At 45.2% G+C, this 10,000-nt stretch overlaps 1 protein-coding gene across 1 annotated transcript in view; it reads left to right on the plus strand.

The window, feature by feature from the left end:
* LOC126996804 (glucose dehydrogenase [FAD, quinone]-like) overlaps window positions 1-10,000 on the plus strand; it is a 161,504-nt gene that overhangs the window by 33,428 nt on the left and 118,076 nt on the right. The gene's annotated exons all lie outside the window — the stretch shown is intronic.

Consider the following 10,000-nt stretch of genomic DNA (forward strand, 5'->3'; position numbering starts at 1 on the left):
TCTAAACCCCTCCCTTCTCTTCCTCACCGAAACACAGGTTTCTAAAGCAACTGACAGCAATATCTACTCTGTTCCCGCCAACTATTTCTATTCTAAATTTCAATCCAAATCTGGATGTTGCATCTACGTACGCAACGACATCACTTTCTTTCGTGCCCATGGCCTTGCCTCTTCTGAATTATCCATCACCTGGCTAAAACTTAATTATCACTCTATTACTAAATACGTCTGTGCTGTTTATCTCTCACCTAACTCTACCAACTACGTAAAACTCTTTGACTGTTAAGATTCTTAAGAATGATGTTTTCAATGCCCTCTCTGGCCTCAATCCTCAGAAGGCTTATGGGCATGGTGGAGTGCCTCCTATTGTCCTTTAAAACTGTGCTTCCGTGCTGACATCCTGCCTGGTCAAACCTTTTCGTCTCTGCCTTTCAACATCTACCTTTCCTTCCTGCTGGAAGTACGCCTAAATACAGCCTGTGCCTAAGATGGGTGACCGCTCCAATCCCTCAAACTACCGTCCTATAGATTTACTTTCCTGTCTATCTAAAGCTTTTGAATCATTCCTTAACCGGAAGATTCATAAGCACCTATCCACTTCTGATCTTCTATCTGATCGCCAGTATGGGTTCCGCAAGGGGCATTCTACTGGCAATCTTCTTGCTTTCTTAACTGACTCCTGATCATTCTCTCTAAGCCGTTTCGGTGAAACTTTTTCAGTTGGGCTTGACATATCGAAAGCTTTCGATGGAGTCTGGCACAACTCTTTGCTTTCTGAACTACCCTTCTACGGATTCTATCCCTCTCTCTGTACCTTTATCTTCAGTTTCCTTTCCGGCCGTTCTATCTCTGCTGTGGTAGACAGTCACTGTTCTTCCCCCAAACCTATCAATAGTGGTGTCCCACTGTGCTCTGTCTTATCAACCACTCTTCCTGTTATTCATCCATGATCTTTCCATAACAAAATGTCCTACTCACTCATACGCTGATGACTCTACTCTGCATTATTCAACTTCTTTCAACAGAAGATCTCCCCAAAAAGAAATTACAAGACTTTAGACTGGAGGCTGCAGAACGCTTAACTCTGACCTTGCTATCATTTCCGATTGGGGTTGTAGCGGGTGCAGTGTTGCCACCTCGAAAAAAAAAAATTGTACCGCATGTTGCACTGAAAAAGTACCATTCGTACCACTAAATTTTAAAAATGTACCACAAAATGTACCACTTTCTATTTAATGAAAATATGATGGTTGATAAGGTAATATACAGACAAATTCTTGGTAATCAATGCGACAAGGGAATACATCCATTGTTTACTCCAATTTAGTTGATATTAATGAGTTGTAGGTTTAATGTTGTGTAAAAATACAATAAAGATGGGAGGTGCCCGCCAGGCGCCAGCCCATCTCCTAAAATAAATAAGAATACAAAATATACAAAGCATACAAAAGTAGAAAAAGTTATATATATATATATATATATATATATATATATATATATATATATATATATATATATATATATATATATATATATATATATATATATATATATATATATATATATATATATATATATATATATATATATATCTATATATATATATATATATATATATATATATATATATATATATATACTGGCCATAAGCAATATTCAATGCCAGCCACCAGTGATAGCAAGGGGTATTATGAAAATAGTACATTATATACTGTAAGCAACACAATGTAGAGAGTGTGACAGGAGGGGGTACACCAAAAGTTAAAATCTCTGGGCAAAATGAGGGTGCTCCTTCAGAATGCAAGAAGGGGTACCAGTATTTATAAGCCAGCTCACCAACTCAGCCAGCTCCCACCGGCCCTGTGGCCTGTATAGTGCTATTGAAGGGCAAGCCAACATATATAATCATAGTGAGTGACCCCCAGGCCTGTCTCTAAGTTAATTTACAAGGCTCAGGGGCAGCCCCACTAACTCCCGATTAATACTTGCAGTCCAACATCAGGACAACATCATACTGTCTATCATTAGTGAAAATACAAAGATTGGACACTTGGCATATGTGTTGATATAACAAAAACATTAACATTAAAAATGGCTGAAAATCATTATTATTACCTACCCTCTCCCCTTCCCCGTCTCGTCCCCACGGTCCCCGACTCCCGAGGCTCCCATGACGCCGTGACGGTCACTCCCGTCCGCAGTTTCGACAAAAGTCACTTATGACTTCAAGTCATAAGTGAAACCAAAGTCACTTGGTATAAGTGACTTTGGTTTCAACAGGACACCGCGACTGCCATTACTCCACTCGTATACAAGGCTCAAAATCACTTAATACTTGTGCTTGAGTTTCAGAAAGTATAATGTTTTTTCTTTTACTCTTTTTCTTAGTAAATTATGATTTTTTTTTTTTCATTTTAGGATATTCTTCAAGCAAAACTTCAAATTGTACCGTTGACAAGGAAAATTGTACCGTTCCATGCAAATTGTACCAAAAATGGCTTTATTTTGGAATGTAGGACCACAGTACCATAAGCTTAAAAATGTACCATTTTGGTACAGTTGTACCGCAGGTGGCAACACTGAGCGGGTGCTACTCCAGGCAGTCCAACTTCTTAGTTCAGGAGAGGGAGAACCAAGCACGGTGATATTCTGACAGCAGCTGATTTATTAGTGATATATATATATATATATATATATATATATATATATATATATATATATATATATATATATATATATATATATATATATATATATATATATATATATATATATATATATATATATATATATATATATATATATATATATATATATATATATATATATATATATATATATATATATATATATATATATATATATATATATATATAGGTGCTACAGGATCAGCATGGATTTAGCGCAAAGACTCCGCGTCCCTCGCGTAGTGATTGGGTTTGTAGCGAAGCCCGCTACAATACTCCCCCCTCAGCAAAAAACGTCCCGTTGCACGTGAGAGGGGACGGCCCGCCCTGGAGAGTTGTACAGAAGGGGGGTCGTCGTCTCGATGGTATGCTGGCTTGAGTCGATCGATAAGTCGCCGAGGATTCCGTCCATCATCCGTTGGATGGTGGCACCAAAGTTTCGGAGGCCAAAACAGCTGTAATTAAATATGAAGGTACCGAAGGGCGTGGTGATTTCGGTCTTTGGGATGTCCTCCGGGTGCATGAGGACCTGGTAGTAGCCCTTCAGTAGGTCCAATTTTGAGAAGATTTTGGCGCCGTGGAGGAAGGAGGTGATGTCGGCTATGTGGGGCAGTGGGTAGTGGTCTGGCTCTGTTCTTGCGTTGAGGCGCCTATAGTCCCCGCAGGGCCGGAGGGAGCCGTCCTTCTTCGTAACGATGTGAAGTGGTGACGCCCAGGGGCTTGACGCCTTTTGGCAGATGCCTAGATGGTCGAGCTCGGTGAAGGTATGTTTTGCTGCGGCGAGCTTGTCAGGGGCCAGACGACAAAATTTGGAGAACAACGGGGGGCCTGATGTCTTTATATGGTGGTAGATTCCATGTTTTGCCGGTTGTTTTGGTTATTGTCGGAGTTCTGGCTTGTAAACATCGGGGTAGGTGTTGCGGAGGTGAGCGAAGCCGTCTGTCACCTCGACAGCCTGTAGGGCGAACTTGGTGGGAGTGGCGGCGATAGGGGTGGTGGTAAGGGAGGCTGCGTCCACCAGCCGACATCTGGCGACGTCCACGAGGAGCTGGTAGTGGGCTAGAAAATCTGCCCCAAGAAGGGGAAGTGTGACGTCTGCCACTATGAAACTCCATCCGAATGTGCGGCCGCCGATTCTGATATCGAGGTGACGACGGCCGTACGTTGGAATAGGTGTGCCGTTGGCCGCGGCGAGTCGGATGTTGGACGCCGGTTGATGGGGCTTCTTCCATCGTGCAGCTGGCAGGAGGGAACGGGCAGCACCAGTGTCGACCAGGAAACGCACCCCCGTTGCAGGATCGGAGAGGAAGAAGGCGTTAACACCGGTGGGGACCGCCGCGATGCATGGCGGCCGTCTTACCCGGTTTTTTTTGCCAAGAGCATCCTGGTTGGCAGGTTCTTGCCTTGGGGCCGAATTTGGCGTGGTAGTAGTAGAGCTGCTCGGTGAACTACTTCTTGGGCCCTTGCTACTCTGATCGTGCCCGCGGGGCGTGCTACAGTTGCGCCGGTGTTTGTCCGGTTCTCTGTGGTAGGCGGTGTGCTGCTGCGACGTCGACCTCGTCATCCTGGAATGATGGTGGGGTGTCGGAAGGCACGGCGTTGATGCAGCGGGTTGAAGCCGTGAGTGCGTCGACTAGGCTGTCTACCTGTTGCTGCAGGTCATCCTCGTCGATTTCCTCCGCGTTGGGAGTGGCAGCGCGGATGGATTCGGGGAGGCGGCGGAGCCACATGGCCCATCGAGACGTCCCGTCGGTGGCTGGAGGGAGCCTTGCCAGGGCTCGCATCTCGAGGAGGGCGTCGGAAGGTTTCTGGTTGCCAAGGGGTTGTTGTGAGACCTGGAGGAGCCGTGACACTCGCGCTGCTGGGGAAAGTGTAAAACGCTGAAGTAGGTAGGTTTTCAGGGCGTCGTATTCGATGGCGGCGTCGCCCTTGGCTTCCAACCATTCCGAGATGCGTGGAAAAAGTTCGTCTGGGAGAGCTGCTGAGAGGTGGTCTGCCCGTGAGGTTGGGTTGCTCACTCTTTTGAGGCGAAATTGTACTTCTGCTCGCCGGAACCAGATATGTGCGTCGATCGTAGAGAAGGTCGGTAGCTTGACTTGTGTAAGGTGTATATTATAATGTACATGTGAATGTGTGCACTAATCGTACGCACACCCCGAGCAGTCCTCTGCTCTCGCCCGCCGCTGCTGTGCGGCTGCGGCTGGTTGGGGTCTGCGAGAGTGATGGTGGAGGGCGTATCAATTGTGACGAGAGGCGAGGGAGCAGCTTGCGTCACTCCGGGGTCACCAATGTAGCGGGTGCTACTCCAGGCAGTCCAACTTCTTAGTTCAGGAGAGGGAGAACTAAACACGGTGATGTTCTGACAGCAACTGATTAATTAGTAAGATATATATACAGCTATTTACAGGGTGCTACAGGATCAGCATGGATCTAGCGCATAGACTCCACGTCCCTCGCGTCGTGATTGGGTTTGTAGCGAAGCCCACTACAAGAGGAAACTGTTGTCCTTCAATGCCTCAAAAACTCATTATTTCCACCTATCAACTCGACACAATCTTCCAAACACCTATCCATATTCTTCGATAACATTCAGCTGTCGACTTCTTCAACAAGAAACATCCTCGGTCTATCCTTAGCTCTAAATCTCAACTGGAAACTTCACATCTCCTCTCTTACTAAATCAGCTTCCTCGAGGTTGGGCGTTCTGTATCGTCTCCGCCAGTTCTTCTCCCCTGCACAGATGCTTTCCATATATTAGGGCCTTGCCCGCCCTCGTATGGAGTATGCATCTCATGTGTGGGGGGGCTCCACACACACAGCTCCCTTGAACAGAGAGGAGTCTAAGGCCCTTCCTCTTACTGGCAGTCTTCCACCTCTTAAATTTCGCGGCAATGTTGCCTCTCTTTCTATCTTCTATCGATATTTTCATGACGACTGCTCTTCTGAACTTACTAACTGCATGCCTCCGCCCCTCCCTCGGTCGCTGTACTCGACTTTCTACTCAAGCTCTTCCCTATACAGTCCAAATCCCTTTTGCAAGAGTTAACCAGCATCTTCATTCTTTCATCCCTTACACTGGTAAACACTGGAACAGCCTTCCTTCGTCTGTATTCCAGCCTGCCTATAACTTGACCTCTTTCAAGAAGAGTGTATCAAGACACCTCTCCACCCGAAACTGACCTCTCTTTTGGACACTTTACTTTTCACTTTTATGGAAGCAGCGATTGGCGGGCTTTTTTCTACATTTTCTTTTTGTTGCCCTGAAGTTGCTTCTTGTACTGTAACAAAAATAATAAAAGAAAATATCACCTCTTTTATGCCTTGATCTTAATCCTGTGTTCAGGCAGAAGCGATGGGTAGGAGGTGCATAGGAGTAGAAGCAGCATAAATGCATAATAGTGTCTATGGAGTTGAATCCTCCCGATCTACGGCTCTGAGTCCGTATGCTCAAAACTTTCCCTTAGAAGGGTTCTACCGCAACGATCAGCTCAAGTGAGTTCAGTGAGGCCGATGGACGAAGCCTCGCCTTGCTTTCTTCGGCCTACCGTTGGCCAGTGTCTGGGCGACAAATAGTCATTCCACCCGATGACTCTCCAGGCAAGAATTCAGTGATGTTTAAGCAGTCACATGAAAGTAATGGATAAGCTGATGTTTTTTTTAACAGGACAAAACATTCTTGGTTGAAACTGGAAAAGAGAACAAATTGGCGGTATTATTTTTGGCTGCAGTTGATAATTATTGCCTCACCAGCTACCATATGTCGCCAAAGCAGATGGTTCCTTCCTTCATTCAGCATTTATTCCTTCCTTCCCGCCTTCAACTTCCTCCCTCCTACCCTCCCTTCATTCCTTCCTTCCTTTCCTTCTTCCACTTGCTCTCTCCTTCCGTTCCCTCCTTCCCTTCCTTCCTTCGATCATTCTCTCCTTCCTCTCCTTCCTCTCCTTTCTACCCTTCCTTCCGTCTTTACCTCCTTCCACTCCTTCGAGTTCTGCCCTCCTCACCTCCCTTCCTTCTCCTTTCCCCTATTCCCTCTCACTTTGATTCCTCCCGCTTTACCCCTTCCTTGCTTTCAATCTCTCTTTCTTTCACCTCCCTCCTGGCGTTTTGCTGTCAACATCTGGCATCCCCCATGCCTGTGGATGCCATCCCATGCCACAAGAGGTTGTTGTTATATCGGAGATATTTTTATAGCAAGTTTCATATCCCTGAAGGCTTATGCCAGCATAACATTATTTGGCAAAGCGGCTAGCAAAATAAAGAATGGTTAATACATCTTATAAGCCTCCCTTTGGGTAAATAAAGTAGCATAAGACTGGTGCCGATTACCCTATAAATCTTAAGCCTTCCAAAACGACTGTTGAGTATCATACGCGTTTGAGCATCTCCCCTTAACAGTCTAAGGACCTTTAGTCGGTGTAAGGAAACCTTTGGTTTCGAATATACGGCTCATGGTAACACGAGTAAATTCATAGTGAGGTGCATGGTAGTAACACAAATTCTCATTGAACTGTTTTTATATGCATAAAGTTAAGTATATCAACATGGGAATTTTAGTCACTCCATAACCCGACGGTATATAATCCACGAATCCATAAGGAAAAACCGGTTTTCTTTCTTGTGGTTTTCTTGTGATGCACAATGAGGTTACTTTTCTGTGCAGTTTCTTAGAGGGAAAGTTTACTGAACTTTTAAAGAATCCGTAGATGAATTTAAGCTAGCACTTCTTTTTTTTTTTTTTTACAACAAAGGAGTCGGCTCAAGGGCAACAGGAAGAGTGTAGAAAAAAAAGCCAGCTACTTGCCGCTCCCACAACAAGAGATAGTATAGAGTAGCCAAAAGAGAGGTAAATTTTGGGTGGAGAGGTGTCTTGATACGCTCTTCTTGAAAAAGGTCAAGTTAAGGGCAAGAGGAAATACAGACGAAGAAAGGGTGTTCCAGAGCTTACCAGTGTAACGGAAGAAACAGTGAAGATGATGGTTAACTCTTGTATAAGGGGTTTCGACAGTATAGCGATGAGCTAGAGTGGTCAGTCGAGTCCAACGGGGCCGCGGAAGGGGGCAAGCATGCAGTTAGCAAGTTCAGAAGAGCAGTCAGCGTGGAAATATCGATAGAAGATAGAAAGAGAGGCAACATCGCGACGGAATTTAAGAGGTAGAAAACTATCAGTAGGAGGAGGAGAGCTGATGAGACGAAGAGCCTTAGACTCCACTCTGTCCAGAAGAGCTGTGTGAGTGGAGCCCCCCCCACACGTAAGATGCATACTCCATACGAGGGCGGACACGGCCCCTGTATATAGATAACAACTGTGCTGGGGAGAACTGGCGGAGACGATACATAACGCCCAACCTCGAGGAAGCTGATTTAGTGAGAGAAGACATATGAAGTTTCCAGTTAAGATTTAGGGTTAAGGATAGACCGAGGATGTTTAGTGTTGAAGAAGATGACAGCTGAGTGTTGTCGAAGAATAGGGGATAGGTGTTTGGAAGATTGTGTCGAGTTGATAGGTGGAAAAATTAGGTTTTGGGGGCATTGAAGGACACACATTTCCTTTTAATCCAATCGGAAATGATAGCAAGGTTCTGCAGCCTCCAGTCTGGAGTCTTGTAATTCCTGTTGAGAAGGTCTTCTGTTGAAAGAAGTTGAATAATGCAGAGTGGAGCCGGCAGCGTATGAGGAGTGGATAGGACAGTTTGTTATGGAAAGAAGATCTTTCATGTATAAGAGGAACAGAGTGGGTGTTAGGACAGGGCCCTGTGGAACACCACTGTTGATAGGTTTAGGAGAAGAACAGTGACCGTCTACCACAGCAGAGATAAAATGGGTGGAAAGGAAACTGGAGATAAAGGAACAGAGAGAAGGATAGAGACCGTAAGAGGGCAGTTTAGAGAGAAAAGACTGGTGCCAGACTCTATGGAAAGCTTTCGATACGTCTTGCGCAACTGAGAAGGTTTCACCAAAACGGCTAAGAGAGGATGACCACGAGTCAGTTAAGAGAACAAGAAGATCGCCAGTAGAACGCGCCTTCCGGAACCATACTGGCGATCAGACAGAAGGTCAGAAGTGGAAAGGTGCTTTTGAATCTTCCGGTTAAGGATTGATTCAAAAGCTTTAGATAGACTGGAAAGTAAAGCTATAGGGCTGTAGTTTGAGGGATTGGAGCGGTCACCCTTCGTAGGCATAGGCTGTATGAAGGCGTACTTCCATCAGGAAGGAAAGGTAGATGTTGACAGGCAGAGACGAAAGAGTTTGACCAGGCAGGGTGTCATCACGGAGGCACAGTTTTTAAGGACAATAGGAGGCACTCCATCAGGTCCATAAGCCTTCTGAGAGTTGAGGCCAGAGAGGGCATAGAAAACATCGTTCTTAAGAATCTTAATAACAGGTTTAAAAGAGTCAGAGGGGGGATGTGTAGGAGGAATATGCTCAGAATCGTCCAGAGTGGAGTTTTTACAGAAAGTTTGAGAGAAGAGTTCAGCCTTAGAGGTAGATTTTTTTTTTTACAACAAAGGAGACAGCTCAAGGGCACAAAAAAGGAAACAATAATAAAAAAAAAGCCCGCTACTCGCTGCTCCTACAAAAATAAATCAAAGACGTGGCCGAAAGCGAGGTCAATTTCGGGAGGAGAGGTGTCCTGATACCCTCCTCTTGAAAGAGTTCAAGTCGTAGGCAGGAGGAAATACAGATGAAGGAAGATTGTTCCAGAGTAAGAGAGATCATGGTTAGCAGGAGTGCGAAGACTCAGGTTCCATTTGTTAGCTGCCTCTCTATCTTTGATAGCACGAGAACAAGCGTGAGACGGTGGTGCTGCCGTCAGGGTTAAGGAGAGGAGGGAAAGATGAAGAAGTGTAATTGGAGGAGATGTTTCTGGCTAGATGCCAGAAGTCCCGGGAAGAATTAGAAAAATAAAGGTTTTGACATTTTTTTATTGATGAAAGAGATTTTGGTAAGTCGAAGAATAGATCTGGCCCGATTCTGGGCAGAAATATAAAGATCATGGTTAGCAGGAGTGCGAAGACTCAGGTTCCTTTTGTTAGCTGCCCCTCTATCTTTGATAGCAGGAAAACAAGCGTGATTAAACCAAGGCAAGGTACGTGGAATGTGTGCCTCCATTCCAGAGACAATCACCTCTGTGATGTGCTGGGCGCACACAGAGGGGTCTCTCTCCTGGAAGAAGTGATCATTCCACGAGAAATCGTAAAATTACATCCTCAGGTCGTCCTACCGAGCTGAAGCAAAATGCCAGAAGCATCGCCTCTTCGGTAGGTCCAGAGGGTGTACAGGAGCGATAGGACAGGATACAAAAATAAGGTTGT

This window comes from Eriocheir sinensis, chromosome 11 (genome assembly GCF_024679095.1).
Source record: "Eriocheir sinensis breed Jianghai 21 chromosome 11, ASM2467909v1, whole genome shotgun sequence".
Taxonomy (NCBI): domain Eukaryota; kingdom Metazoa; phylum Arthropoda; class Malacostraca; order Decapoda; family Varunidae; genus Eriocheir; species Eriocheir sinensis.